This window comes from Parus major, chromosome 15 (genome assembly GCF_001522545.3).
Source record: "Parus major isolate Abel chromosome 15, Parus_major1.1, whole genome shotgun sequence".
NCBI classification, from domain to species: domain Eukaryota; kingdom Metazoa; phylum Chordata; class Aves; order Passeriformes; family Paridae; genus Parus; species Parus major.
The window spans coordinates 7,080,470-7,096,418 of record NC_031784.1 but is presented as its reverse complement, the minus strand read 5'-3'; the positions used below and the strand labels follow the sequence as shown (position 1 = coordinate 7,096,418).

The 15,949-nt window shown below is 36.6% G+C and overlaps 1 protein-coding gene across 9 annotated transcripts in view; it reads right to left on the bottom strand.

Moving 5' to 3' along the window:
• Positions 1-15,949, bottom strand: part of ARVCF (ARVCF delta catenin family member) — a 248,060-nt gene that overhangs the window by 219,880 nt on the left and 12,231 nt on the right. For 8 of the 9 annotated variants that reach the window (XM_015643618.3, XM_015643626.3, XM_015643623.3 and 5 more), the window contains exon 2: positions 13,898-13,965. The exons of the other annotated variant lie outside the window; for it this stretch is intronic. The gene's annotated coding sequence lies outside the window, so the exon portion shown is untranslated. The remainder of the gene's footprint in view (positions 1-13,897; positions 13,966-15,949) is intronic. 9 annotated transcript variants of the gene reach the window in all.

The following is a 15,949-nucleotide window of genomic DNA, read 5'->3' as shown; positions in this document are numbered from 1 at the left end:
TTTAAGTGCAACCACATATTCCTTAAACAATCTAGCTGCCAATTTTCAATTAAATACAGGAAGATCCTACAATAAATTCATGAAAGGAAATCAGATTTCATTAATTGGTCCAAAGTAGCTGTATTCTAGCCTTGATTTGTTTCTCACTGTGTGGTATCTGTGGATAGAAAATGTACCTGCAGGTTGAACATATCCTGCGACAAAACTAGAAATAATGATTGCAAACTAATGAACTTAACTCATGTGTTTGGAATTAACTTGCACTAACTGCATTCTCATCAGGAATACCTGCACGACCAACAGAATTAAACAGCATCTTAATGAGTTGTCAGTCTCTAACAATCTTTTGAGCCCTGACAAGTTCAGCCCAAACTGAACAGATTAATGAACTTTGAGCTGGGCCCCAGATCAAGACTATGATTTTGGACTGCATGATCACACACCTTCTACACTGTAAATGGGTGGGGGTGGACAGCTGTATCGAAACAAAAAGAGTGTGTGTAGGAAAAAACCCCTTTTTTTACCTGTTCCTTAAAATGTAGGAGAATAAATTACTGAGATTTAGGAGAATTAGGGCTGTGACACAGGAAGCAGCCGATGACAGTGATGCAATTGGAACTGGGAGAAAGAATAAAAATAACTCATGAAAATGTAGCAAAGTAAAAATAAAAAGCTACTACCTGGAGTTGCAACTGTCAAAAAGAAGTGTGACAATGTGGTTTGATAATTCTCAGATTACTGGATTTTTTTATCTCTTGGGCTCTGTATCTTTCTCCTTCAACTGCCAGCCCTTCCCAGCAGTTCTTCTTCTTGACCTCACAATCCATGAATAAAACACAGTTTCAGTCTTGCACCCTGTCATCCATTCATCACTCTGCTAAGTCCCTTAGCTGGCTCTGCTTCCCAATTTATGCATCGTAAAATTCTGTACACGTTTAACAGAGCAGCAATTTATAAATAGCTTTTATTACACAAGGCAGGCTCGATGCTTAAACAGGAGGCCAGAGATACTGGCACTTTAAACTTTTCCATTCTGCTGTTCCTCCCAGTTTCTCACAATTACCCCTCCTAAAAGAATGTTAATGGTAATTTGTAATTACCTTTTCTCTTTGATAAGGCTACTTCTTTGAGAGTGGCCAATACATCCTTTTCATACGTGTAATAATAGAGAAATGAAGAGACCAGGCAGTTATCTCCCCCTGAGTCACAGATCAGCCACAGAACCACATGTAAACAACAAAGCGGGAATGTTTCAGTGACAGACTGAACCCAAGCAGTGCCACTGAAACAGCAGCTGAAGCAAAGGATCAGGGAATGGATTTCACATCTAGAAACCACTTCTGTGTACCAGAAGATGACAGCCTTCTTGCATCACTATTATGGCTTCTTGCCAGAATCAACTGAAGCCTGCCACTTTCTGCACACCTGAGAGGAGTAAAGCAAAAAAAAGGGGCTGTCACTGAGAATGGTCAGTGCTGCAGTACACTGGGACTGGTAGCTCCAGAAACAGGTGAAGTCTACAAATTCGTATGGGAAGAGAGGCTACACAGCCTCAAGGATCTACAGAGTAGAGGCTGCAAGCTAGTAGTTCCCTTTCCCTTGATTAATATTATGCACTGATGGAATACCCTAAAATAGCTGAGTAATGAAGGAAGTTGCATGCTAATGTCTCTCATTTAAAAGATCTTCCTAACGACCTTTTTCTCTCCTGGCTTGGTTCATTCTCTGGCTTACCAAGTTTTTGTGCAGCTATTGATATACTAGATACAAAACAGCACAACACAGCTGCAACTGTGCTTTTTTAAAATTAATCCAAAGCCAAGGTTCTATAGTGAAATTTTAAGTAAATTATAGGGAAATAGTATTAAGAAATGTAAGGATTCAAAAACACTTGCTATGCCATTACCACCTTCAATGCTACCTGAAAATATTAAAGAAAATTATTACTGCTGAGCACTCCAAGACCAGTTTAAGACACCCACTGATATGAAAAGTTGACCCTGCACTTAAGTATTTAAATCTTTTTAAGGTTCATAGCCCACCCATCCCTCCCTGAGGTATGAACTGACACACAGCCAAGAGGGAAGGCTGTTTAGAGCTCTAATAGCACAGAAACCCATTTGCAATTGCTCTTTTCATTTGTCCTCTACAAATCAGTCAAGGACCCAAGCTCTTGAAGAAATACTGTTAAATTGAACTCTGATATTGCTACAATTGCTCAGCTGCAAGGCTGCACATGGAAATAATACCCAAGGACTAAGAAACTTCACAGTATCCCAGTAAAAGAAGATAAAGAAAAGAAGTGATAAAGAGAAAAATGTGCAGAGAGCCTCAGAATGATTTGTGCTCAGCATGTCCTGAGCCTGTCTCCACACTGGGCTGGTGAGGAGAGCTGGGGATACTCCACAAACCTCACAGGCCCCATTCTCTATTGCATTGCCTTTGATTTGCACATTCCTCTGTTCAGGGTGTGCAGCAGCAATGTCACTGCACAGCAAAGAAGAGAGCACCAGCCACGGCTCAGCAGCAGCAAAGGAGAAGACCCAGCACTGCGGAAGAGAGAAAGCTGCTGTGAGCAACTTCTCCCAAAACTCATTCTCCTTCAGCAGAGATAAGGAAAAGAGAAAGGTGGCAGGGACAACAAGGTCAAGCATCATCATGTTCCATTGAAGTTCTCACTGATGTGCGCTCAAACTCTATGGCTCTAAAATGAGCAGCTATTCATAATGTTCATTCTGGTGGAAATCAGGACAATTTTACCCCTCAGAGAAAGCCTTTCCAAATCAAATAAAGAGAGAAAAAACACAAACACTAATTATTTTTAGGAGCAAATTTGTTACATTTAAATACATAAAACACCATGGTTGTAATAGAAAATGACTGGGCTTAGCAACTCTTTTCTAATCAGTTCCAAACTGAGAATATCTACTTTGGAGCGCAGATGTGCAATTCTCTCCATGAAGAGGTCACACATTCCAAAAAGGCACAGAATAATATTATTATATAGTCCTACATTACTTCAAAGCTTCATCCTAATTTCTGTGTGATTGGCAGCACACAGTGAACAAGCTGATGAATCTGTAGTTTACTGCATTTATCAGGCTTTGGAAAATGCTTCATCTTTATCTTCATGTATCAGGAGCACAAGTCTCTAAATATTCCAAATTTTTTTTTAAATTCTTTCAGGACATGTGAGAGAGGCATGTGTATATTACTGGTCTGTTCTTCTCATTAATATTGCACCATAATAGAATAAGTATTTGCAACTACCCAGCAATACCTATCATAAAGCAGAGCACCTCACTTTGACGAGTATTAAGTCTTGTTATACAGAGATATTTTTCTCAAAATAGATTAAATAATTTAGGAGAATTTGTCTACAACAGCATTAACATGGAGCTGCTGTAGTTGCTATATCCAGAAATCTCTGTGCACCTGATAACCACCTACATGGTATTTACTTATTATTTTGTAAAAATGTCTAGTTCCATTTTAGAGTAATACTCCATGAATGAGACAGCCTCATTAGAAACATTACACTGTAACTGATAAAAACCAAAGGCAATAAAGTCCAAAATTCAGATTCCAGTAGGCAAGAAAGCAATAGCTGAAATTAATTCCTTACTGAAGTCCTATGACTTGAACTGAATGCAAAGTGCAGCAATTATATTCAAATATGATGAATACCTTAATTATGACTTCAGAGATAAGTGGAAATATTTTGAGAAGCAGTAGTTCAACTAAAGCCGTATTTTAAAAAGGAAGTGCTAGACTTTACCTACTGCAGAACAGTTGGGGGATTAACAATACCTGTATTTGCAATTGTTTTTGTCTAACGTGCTTCTTTGGACTTAGAGAAATAATGCTCCCTGTCGAACACACTGCCATTAATCATTCCTATAAAGACATCAAACTTACTGAACCAAGGAGGAAGTCCCCAAATGTTTGAAGGGATGCCTCATTTTTCCTTGAAGACCTGTAAATATAAGGTCTCCAACAGTTAAAGTGAACACCAATGGTTCTAACTTTAAAAATACCAGAACAAGCAATGAAGCCTTTCCAGGTAATATAACTGCCTTTGAGGTAATTAGAAGAGGGAATGTAGGCAGTTATTCTGCAAGTTTAAAAACTTGCAGCAAAATCAGGAAAAATTAATGCAGTTATTACAAATTTTGATGGGGAAATTGATCATCTGTAAATGAAAGCTTTTCCTCACAAGAATTTCTTTAAGATACAGAAAACGACTGCAGGAGAACAACACTTCGTCTCCACAAGTTACAGGACCAAAAAGTCACAAGAAGCTGAAGTGATTTTCAGCTAATGTGGTACTTCTGAATGCAAGATTAATAACAGGTATTTCTGAGTTCATTTGCTTTATTTTCAAGTCACTTCACTGTGTGTTAATAAAGAATTTCATGGCAACCATAATTTGAAGGCTGTTCATAACAACCAGCAGGAAATTCCGTATCATTATCATCTGTCACTTTAAGCAGGGAGGACAGAATTTTCCAGTAATCTTTACTAAGTATTTCTACCAAAACAAAAGAAAAAAACCTTATTCCAAGAAGTTTAGGATTTAGTAGCCAGCTTGCAAGTCTATATGTTTGGAACTGGCAGATATGGTAATTCTTCTGTTTATGCCAAAGCAAAAGCTAATCACATAGATCTTCCTGCCAGTATGCAGACTTTGATTTCAAAGGCTGCCCTATAAGGAGTATTCTGAAATTTGTGACATGAACACAGCGTATGAAGACAGAACAGAAGAATGAATGTGAAGAGAGAAATATGGATACACATTTTTTCATACAGCTCTTTGAAGGAGAAGATAAACTCAAGTTTGAGAAAAATGATGAAGAAAGGACTGTCAGCAGTGGGACAAGAAAATCATGTAAACATTATGTTGGATAGACCAAGCAAAGAAATGTCAAAGACTTTCCAAGAGATCAGGAACAGAAAGGTATGAAGTATAGGCACAACAAATTATGCTTCTGCAATCAAGAGGACAGTTTGTATTACAGAAATAAATATGAAGCAGTATCAGAAAGCAAAGAGTGTGTGGGTGTTAGAAGAAAAGACAAAAGCACAATGTTATACAACAACAAAACCCACAAATGTAGAAGCCCACACAAAACCTCATGGATCCTAATTAGAGTGAACAGGGCTGACCCACAGTCCTATTTTCTTTCATATATTCAGCCAACAAACTGCAGAGAATTCCAGCAGTTAGAATTGACAGTGACATTTTAAGTCAATGAGAATCTATTTTACTCTTCCTCCCACAACATAAATGAATAGTAGTGCTAATGAAATTCTACTCCTATTAGAAATTGACAAAACACAATCCTGCATTTAGCCCTTCCAGCAAAATCTGCCTTTTAACAAACTCAAACTATTCTGAAACACCCTGCGGTCACAACATGACAAAACAAAATGCCACCCGCTCTTGCATACCCTTCTTCCAATTAACTTGACTTAACAAACCAAGATAGATTTTTATCTACTGTATTTAATACCTAGAGTTTTGAATGAATCATATTAACACTTACCATTTTAGTCACCAACTTTAATACAGCCTGGTTATTTAATTCACATTTAATCAACTCTTTGTGACAGAGGATGGGCTTCTATTCATTACTTCATTCATTACATCAAAATAACTTGCTTATAGAAAGTAAAAACCCAACCCATACGCACAGTTTTCCAGTGCCATCTTCTTCAAATGCCAAAGAATTACATTACATACAGAAATAAAAAGAATTGATTGGACTTTGGACCAAGATGCAAAATGTAATCTCCACACGTTATTATTCAGAAAAAAAAAAAAAAAAGATAAAATATTCTTATTCCCTTCATTTTAAATGAGCTCTCAGAAAGGCCAGATAACCTTTTCCTATTTAATTGTGGCATACTAGGAAAGAAGCCTTTTGGATCTCTCAGTAAGAACTGTACAGAGAAATAATTCTGTGTTTCAGGCAAAAATAGCTGTAGTATTAATCAAGCAGGAAAGAAACGTGGAAAATAAATTTTAAGAAGAGAATAGTGTTATGCTGTGAGCTGCCTGTTCTCAGAAGTTAATCAAGGTGGAATCAGCTCTCAATGTAACACCCTAGAAGCACCGGATGATGCAGCAATGCTCTCTCCTCATGCGTGCTATACAGAAAAAAGGAAGGCAAGAGTTTTCATACTTAAACTGAGCTGCCAGACAGTCCATTAGCCATCAGTAAGTGTGAAAAATTCCATGGCATATCTGTGTCTGCTTGACAAATTCCATTGTGAGTGAACCTTTTTTCCACAGGCTCTAAGTTTGTCTGTAACTCTTTCCTTCCAGCCCAGAAAAATCATGCACACCACTGAGTACGGCAGTAGTTTGCTCACTGTGTAAGATACCTAACACAGCGTGAGCTTGGCAAGCTCTCCCACATTAGAGAATTCACCTTTGGGTGGGACTAGAGAAAGTAAAGAAATACAGAATAGTATTTTCAAAATCCCATGTGTTTTCTTATTTAGCTTCCTTTGATGTAGCTTTAATAACACCTATATGCTGTATTGCAAATGTCACCACTTTCAGTAAAATCAAAAGCTGTTTTAGCCACTTTATAACTCCAGACATATATTCCATCCTTTGCTTCCACCAGCTACAGACTTCAAAGCTTTCTAGAATTTTCCTTCTGAACATCAAGTATCAATGCTTCTAATGTCTTCTCTTGACTTAAATACTCTTCCTCAGTCTTTTAGTACTTAAAAACTGGATCTACAATATCTCACTTAATGCCTTGTCAAGCTTACTATCCAACAACTCTGCTTGACCTGGAAGTCTAATTTTTCCATTAAAATGGCATAAATATTAGCATCTCTTTATCATATGTTTATATAGTAATGGCAATAGTACAAAACTACAATCTCAAATACAAAGCTAGGATTTAATTCAGATCTTATCTAAACTCTAACAAGAATTACTTCCGTGATGTTATTTTCAATTAATGTCCTCCTGTGCCACAACAGCATGACTAGCTCTGAATTCCAAACAGCAAGACTGCCATGAAAAGCCAGAGAAGCTTTGTGTCAACTACAAACTCATTAGCAAAGACCATGCTTCTATGTACTTAATACTATACCACAAGTATACTCACTGCAATACAGCAGTCCCATGGTCAAGAGAGGAACCCATTCCACAGAAAATCATTCCAGAAACACACCACAGACATCTTAACCAATGTTTACAGCTTTTAATTACTTGTAGTGGGTAATATAGAACACTATTACAGTATTCCTACCTTTCAGAAAATCTAGACTCTCTCTTAAAGAGAAGAACTGGCAAGTTTTGGCACAGAAAGATCCATTATATTGAAATTTTACATAGGATTTTTACTCACCTTCAGCTTCAGTGATTGGGAAAGAAACATCAGCCAGTGAAAGACATAAGTCAAAGCATGAGTTGTATATATATTTCCACCTGCTGGCAGAAAGGGTTTACATAGCACTAGTATGCTTCTACAGTGGTTTAAGTGTGGAATAAATCAAATAAATCAGTTGAATTTTTTTTCAAATTATAAGAATAATACGAAGCAGCATTATCCTTCAACATCACTGGCGCAGAAAAGGTGTTACAGAAAGTCTGCTTTTGATGAGGCTGCACACCTCCAGGTCTGGGGGCATAGTATGTCTAACTGATGTTTACTTATTTATGTGTTTTTTAATTAACGACTGAATGCTACCAACATGCACGTCAGCTTCCCAAATCTGTAAGTAATAAGCTTAAATTACTAAATGCAGAAACATGTAATGACAGTGTTAATTAGGTCCAGTACTCAACAAAGTGTTTTTCAGCTGGATGTTTATTTGAAGTTAAAACATATTCTAAAGCAGCTCCAAGGAATGAACTGTATTTACCACCACTGAGCTGCCACAACATGGAACCAACTGTTCACACTTCTCCAGAGCTGATGGTGGAGAACCACGATAAAAGTGCCAAAAAGGTCTCCGTTGTCTATAAATAGCAAGATCGAACTGCTGTTCTCCACTACATCAACAGTTAGAGAATTTCCAAGTCCAGACACCTCACTCTCAACCTCACTTGGGAACTTTTCCACACCCTTACACCCTGGGCTTTCATGTAGTGCCATTTTGGGTTCATAATCAGTGGCTTTTATCAACTGTAGTACCTGAAAGTTTAACCTTCAAGTCCCAAGCTCAAAATTTCATTGAACAGGACAAACTGCACCATCTCTACTGCAGGACTATTCAAAAGGCATGTAGAGACTGGTTCACTGGTTAGCAAGCACTAACATTCTACAGTCCTTTCAAAAACTTAGCTGGAATGTTGAAATGTCTGCTTTCTCTCCCTTCTGACCTTGATGACATGTGTGACAAGGCTGTTTTCAAACATACTTCTAAACTCAGCTCCATAAAAAAAAACTTGAAAGATATAATACTGCGTTAACACATGCTGGAAAGCATCTAATCTTTGTGCTGCCCCCTGTATCTATAAATACCCTGAGAGAATGACATGCAACTATCAAACATACTAACTTCCCCCAAGAATGCTGAAAATTTTCTTTGTCACTAAATGAAGTGTTACATTTTTGTGCCAAAATATCATCCTATACATGTAATATAGAAAAATGTGAAAAAAACCCCAGCAAATATTTTCACAAATGCCTAGTGCCAAGAGAAGAAATGCTCAAAACAAGAAGTACGGCAACCCATTACAGCATTATGAAGTCAATCTTCTGTCGGCTGTCAGTTCGGATTCTGTACAGATATCTCTCTTCAGGAGAAGAAACACTTCAGGAAAGCAAAAGAATTACCATACAATAAGCTACAATTTAATTAAAAGAAAGAACATGCTGAAGATAATGTCAACAAAAGGATATGATAATGATCATTTTAATGAGATAAATATGCCCTCATATCCCCAGTCAAATATGCCCGAGGTCCATGTTGGCAGTGGTAGGGAGCAGTGGCAAGAAACAAAGTCTTCCTTTCTACTGATGTGGGCGATGCTACAACAATTACTGGAATTTCAGTCAGGAAGGAGAGGAGGAACAAGCGATGCTTTAAGCTTCTGAGACAGATTAGGGCACGTTTCCCTTCTGTTCCTGAATGCATCATTCCAGGAAAACAATCCCTGCCAGAACTCTCATGGGACAACACATCTCTGCAGTTGTTCATGCGTAACCCTCCAGATGGAGGAAAAATTCAGCTTTAAATCTAAAATGCAAAGGGGACTGTTTTATTGAAGTCCAAATGCTCTCGACTTCACTATGTAGGTATTTCAGAACCCATCTCAAAATTCAGTGAAGTCATGAGGTTTTTAACAGGAAGACCCTTTATTTAAGTTGTGGAAGATAAAAAAAATCTCACAAAATTCTTCCTGACAATTTCCAACATGTTTCTACAGCATATTGCAAGTTTTGGAAGACTTGTTCCATGTACATCCCTGTTGAAGCCCAGCACCAATTTATAAACCATAGAAAGCTTTAAGGAAAAAAAGAATAAAAAAAAATAAATCAAGGCTTACCATAAGGCATAAGTTTACAAAGGAAGAATAGTACTGAAATGACAAGAAATCAAGAAAGTAGCAAATAAAATTGCCTGTTCTCTTTTATAAAGTATACTTTTTAAAACCTGAAGAAAAAGTTAAAAACATTCACCATGGGATGGTGCAGTAGCTAAACTGGTTGCACTTCAATTCCCTTTGTACCTATTCTGTGAGGCTATGTTTCTGAAAGGAGGCTCACTAAGGAGCAGGTATTGTAATCTTTCCAAGATAAAGCTTTATATTTTTGTGCTTAATTATTTTCATCCTCCAAGTTTCCTCTATCCGTTTGGAAAGGCCTTTAATGGATCTAAATAAAAGGAGAAAATTTGTCTAATATTTATGTCTTGTCAATTCTACAGAGATGTTGCTCTAAGAAAATTAAATCAAGACATTGGGTCTTAAAGTTTTGTTCACTGTAGTTTTAATAGACTGTGTCCATCTTACTCCGTTTTGCTAGAGATGTCTCCAAGAAGAAGGAATATTAAGAAGGCTTACCATAACTCTTGCTATGCAAGTATAGATTAAATTCTAAACTTTTGATCTCCTTATTGGATCCATATGGGGGAATTTGATATGGCACCTGGGAATATGCCAGCAAAGATATGACAGAGGAGTTTCATCACATGTTTGACCAGAACACAAACACTGGCAGTTAGATTGCATGGATCAGAAGTTATATATTTGTTTTCAATACTAATGTGTTCAAAGTTGTAGAGCTCCATTGATAGGTGTACATTAGCATATTTCCAAATACATATCCCAAATACAGTCCTTTGAGTCAAGAAAAGCATCCAGGTTTTGAATACTAAAGCATTTCAGATGGAGCAGGTTTTCTCCAAGCCATTAAGCAGAAAGCAGGGCAGCACACACTACTGTATCATACAGACTTCTAAGGCCAACCTTAGCCAGGCAATTCAATGAAATTCTACTTCAGAGAGGTTAAGCATTTTGCTAACATTTAGTAGAAATCCTACAAAAAAAGTCTTCCTGTTTCAGTAATCGGTATTTCAGTAGTTCTGATGCTCCCTAAATTATAATTTATTAAATCCATACATATTGAACATAAGAATCCAATGTAATTTTTTTTATCTATTCAACACCACCAAAGGTGCTACAACGATATGGATAACCATGCAGGCAAAATTAGGACTCAGCAGCAATTCTGGAAGGCTTGTGTGATCATTAACTAAAGATAATCATGTAGAGGTAAATTCTCAGGCACACATCACAAAGTCATCAGACTTAGTTTGTAAACCATGTCATGCAGAGACAATACCAGAACTTCCCATTTGAGATAAACAGACTTGACATCAGATAAACCAGATAAAAATAATTACTAAGAGCTACAGATGAAAAATCCCTAATTAACATCTACATATAATGTACACTCTATGGAGGGGAAATTCCTTTCTAAAATTACTTAGTTCAGATTTGTTTGTGCTGCAAATGCTTATAAAACAAAATGCTAACTTTGGATAATTTGAGTATTTGGGTCATATCCTGTGCTTCCCATATGTGACAAACTCTTATATGCTCAAGTCTTAATTTAATAAACTTAACTACAGATAATGTTTTTAAAAAATAGCTTACTTGCAAGAAATATCAAGCACATTAAGTAAGAGTTTGATTAATGTACAGTAATCTATCAATTAAGATTAATTCATCACAGTTGATCATTCCAGAAAATATGGTAGAGATGCAAAATAAGCAGCCATAAATCTATGAGCAATGAATTAAGGAAAGAAAATTAATTACAAGGAGAAAAAAGTGTTCCCAACAGCTTAAAAACAACCATTGTGGATGGCTGAGGTCTGAAATGTGGCAGTCTGGAATACATTTCAAATCAACTCTATTTTGTATACTGTAAGCAAAAATGACCATTTAAATCACACAACTACAGTTCTGGAAATGACTATTTAGATTAATTAATTTCTGAAAAGGCACTTATTTTTCATGTTTCAGAAATCATTTCTAGGCAGCCTTCAGCTAGAAACTTTTGTGCCAAAATCACTTGTAATAACATCTTCATAGAGGGGCTTAGAAAAAATCTTATGAAAGTTGTTGCACAGCAAACATAGCATCTCATTTTTTGAAATGTTCACCTTTGTAGAAAATAACCTTTTTCTCAAATGATATCTGTGAAAATGCCACTAACAATAAACTTTTTATTAGAAGTTGAGAACTAATACACAGTTTTGAAAACTACATATATTGAGGAGATGACATGTCTTCTCCAAGCCAGACTCCCTGTTTACATGACCATTATTACCTGCAAGGATTCATCCTGCAAGGATTCATCCTGCAACGCTGCCTGCCCTGTGAGAAGGCACTCAGTCTGTTCAAATCTGCTCCCAGAGACAATATAATAAAACACACTGGAGGATATAATCAAAACTGTTCTAGATAACCAATTTTTGCGGTGCAATGACTTCCAGAGCTGTAGGCATTAAAAAACCCAATATGCTGGCACAACAGAAATGGTTACAACTTCTTTCTCTTACTTAGGAAATACCTTCTTTTTCCATAAACACATAGGATAATAGTTACTTCGTTTTCATGTAACCCTATCTAAAGCAGACTATTTTAAGCATTTTTTGAAAGAAAAGTCTTCACATTCGAATAGTATAATGTTACTCCCACTGAAAGCCACAGAAATGCTACCACTGACCTCAGTGGGAGTAAAAGCAGTTCCAAATGGCTCAAACGTTCCAGATTTTCCACCACAATGTCTATTGCACAGAAATGCAATTCAATCTCATCATTAAAAGCCACAAACCAATAACCAATCAAAATAAACCTAAAATTGCTTTGTAAGTTAGCAGTCTCAGTCAATGAGTTGCACTTGTAAAGAAAATGACTAGCATTCTTTAGGGCTGACAAGCAATAAATTGAAAGCACCATCATTCTGAAAATGTATGGCTCTCCTGATTAAGGGTGACACAGTCTTTAAAAGAATACAGAGAATACCTCACTTCTGAAACAAGAAATCAGGCTTAGACATGAACTCTGTAAAAAAGCCCTTTGGTAATGATAGGACAGTAAGAACTGTTTCTTCAGAGTAGAAGAAGCTGGAAGATTGTCAAAGTTGTACATTCCTTTCCTTCACAAATATATGGCAGAATAACAACAGATACATGTTTATCATGTCACTACAAACAGCATTTCTTTGATTGCCTGATACCTTTTTACCTAATTTTGAACTAGCAGCAAGGCTGTTTGGTAAGAGGTAACACCTATTCCTGTTACTTTATCCCCTTTCACCCCTACAATAATTTTCCTTTGCTCTAAATACTACAAATTTTACCTCAGGGTGACTATTATAGTGAAAAATCCCCTAAGAAATCTCCCATCTCTTCTATATTCCTTAGGATATTCAGAAGCCATAGCTTTCAGTTTTGCTTGTACTGTGCAAACTGTATCCGCATCTTTTACCCAAAAATTTACTTTCCCTAAAACAAATTTAAAAGGAGACTAATAAAAAGAAATGAAAGCTTTTAGAAGTCTGAATTATTTAATCAATTTTTATTCATTTAGCAAGTACAGCTGTCCTCTGGTTTTAGTCATTGAGGAGACCAGGTTTTTTTTAATTATGTTCCTTTCTCCCAATGTAAATGACTTTTCCTTGTGTAAGGAAGCTTCTGCTTGGTTAGGTTTCAGAAATGGCTTCTTAGTTGAAGTCATATGAATTCTTTAATTGATTGCTCTTTGCCTATGTTGACTGTGCTGTTCTGCCAAGGGCCCTTCTCTTACAGCAGGGAGGCAGCAAGGCCCACACCCCACCATGCCTGCAGGGAAGTACTGAATCCAGAACTGTGCAACAGTCCCATGCCACAGATATCTGCACAGAGAGCTCCAAGAACAATCCCAAATTAAATCTGTCTGTACAGCTGAACACAAAACTGAGGGGCTGAGAAAGGGCAATCAGGAGATGGAAAGTCAGTTCACCTCTTGTCTAAAAGCCAGACAGCAGCAGAACAAAACATCTTGACAAGGTCCATTTACAAAACTTTGGAAGTTTTATTATTAGCTACATTATATGCAGTTGATTATTCTACATTTTAATTATAACAAACATCTGTTTTTATTTGGTGATTTGGTATTCCACGCAGGCTAATCCAAACTCTTGCATATTTTAGCCATACTCAGTTCAAAAGTCCTTCTGTTTGCGAGAAAGGTCACTACAAGCTATTACTATAAAAAGAATTTAGTCTTTTATCACTTGATTGTTGGCTAACAAATGTCAACTGTGAGACCGCTACTGTCCCAGACAATTTTGCTTTCTACATTTCATACACACAAACACATGTAATAATGAAAGAAATAAAAATATATGTAAGAAATTTCGCCAACTCTTACCACCCTTTCAGGCGAGTTGTTAGGCCCCTCCCCTTGTATTCATAAAGCACAACTCAGTTATGGATACCCTGGAAAACATAAGAGACAGATCAAACTCTGAGCAAACTCTGTAAGTAGCGTGACTAAGGGCTCATTGACCTGAGGAATGAGAAACTTCCTATACAGTTCACAGCCCAAACACCTGCCAAAACTGCACTGCTATCCCTAGTTCAAAACACCTAAAGTCAAGGCTTTCATCAGTCTCTAGTGTTCCTACTTCCCAAAATCAAAGCTTAAGGCTGAAATGTCTATCTGGTTTGAATGCTCTAGTATGTAAAAAAGTTTCTACTGAAAGCTTTGGGTTATAAGATCTAAAAATAATTTGCAATTGGAATAAATATATAAATCAATAAATGCCCAAGTGTAGCTACAGCACTACAGTGCCAAAGCACCACTGCCCAATGACCCTTCTACTGCTGGCTACACTGGATTTCTAGGACAGTCACACTGACACAGAAGGGCTTACAGCAGGATTTAAATAGTGATTCTCACAAATAATTAGGGTTGTTTTGTTGGGGGGAGTTACTGTTATGGATTAAGAGTGCTCACCCACAAGGCCTCACCTGAACCTACTAATACCAGACAAAACTAACACTCAGATCCACCAAGGCTGTATGTGAACTCAGTGGGAAAAACAGCTTCTTGTATCTAAGAAACTGATTATTAAGTGAGCTAAAAAATAGGAACACAACTAGCTTATGAAGAAAGACTTTGGGGTTTGTCCCCCAATTCTTGCAAACAAGTTAAAATTTGGCTGCCTCCCAAAATCTGTATCTTCTCCCCAGGTGTCGTCCTTCCACAGTAAATTTTATGTTTAATTTCATAATTTACAAGTTGTAAGACAACACTATGTTTCAATACAGTAATTCCAGGGCTTTTATGATGACACAATGAAAATCTAGCTAATTACTAACAGGATGCTTTATCTTCAACCCTGGTTAACTAAATGCTTTTAAGTGCTGCAGAACAAAGGAGAAACCACATCACAAACACAAAACACACAAGCAAGTAGAGTACATACACGGAAATTCAGTTTGTCACAAAATAAAACTCATTAAAAGGGTCACATTGTTCCAGAAACAGCACTCAGGGAGATTGTCTAATCATAAAAAATGTGCTGAATCAGAACAAATCCAACCTCAGGCAAGAATTTTCCTCAAAAGTTTAATTTTTATTAGCAATTCAGACTTTGCCTGATGAGCAATTCAATTCAGAGGTCAGAAGCAAAATCTTGCCAATGCTTGCCCTTTTAAAAAAATTTTTCTAAAGAAAAAAAATGAACACAATTTCCTCAAAACCAAAAGAAACACAGTTATAATAATAATCAGAAATAATATTAAACAGACATCAGCAGGATGATAGTAGATATTAAAAAAATGCCACTAGTAGCTTGATAAAAATTTCAAACATAGAAATAAATTCTAAGCTGCACTTCTAAAATCCTTTTTAATTGAATATGTCAGTCCTGTATGAGCCATTTTAAAAGCTTCTACTCTCAAAACAAGTGGAAAATTATGGCTTGTTTTAAAAAAAGTAAATAATCAGTGAATTTCTTGATGATGTAAGAAAAACAGAAGCTGACAGTAAGCTAATTTAATGTAAGTTTTCAATAAATCAAGGTATCACTTGAGCTACAAATCTGGATACCCTTCTACCTACACATGCCTGTAAGACCTAAGAAGAGTTCAGGAAGAAATTATAATCCATAACTTACATTTATGTATAACTTTTTCTCTTTTAGGAGCAACCTTGCACAAAAAGTGTGTTTGACATTCTGGTAATTTACATTTGATTAAAAATTCATCTCTTTGCAGCACATGAAGATGCTCATGGGAAGAGAAATTCAAGTGTACTGTAAAAATTTTTGATGAGCACAATCACCTATGGTTAAAACAGATCTCTACCTTTTTGCACTGTCATATTTTTAAAATTGCAAGGGATGTGCATTCAGTGTGATTTTGGGTATCTCCATACACTACAGCTGAGTAAAATATTAGTTAAGTCAAGCAGCAG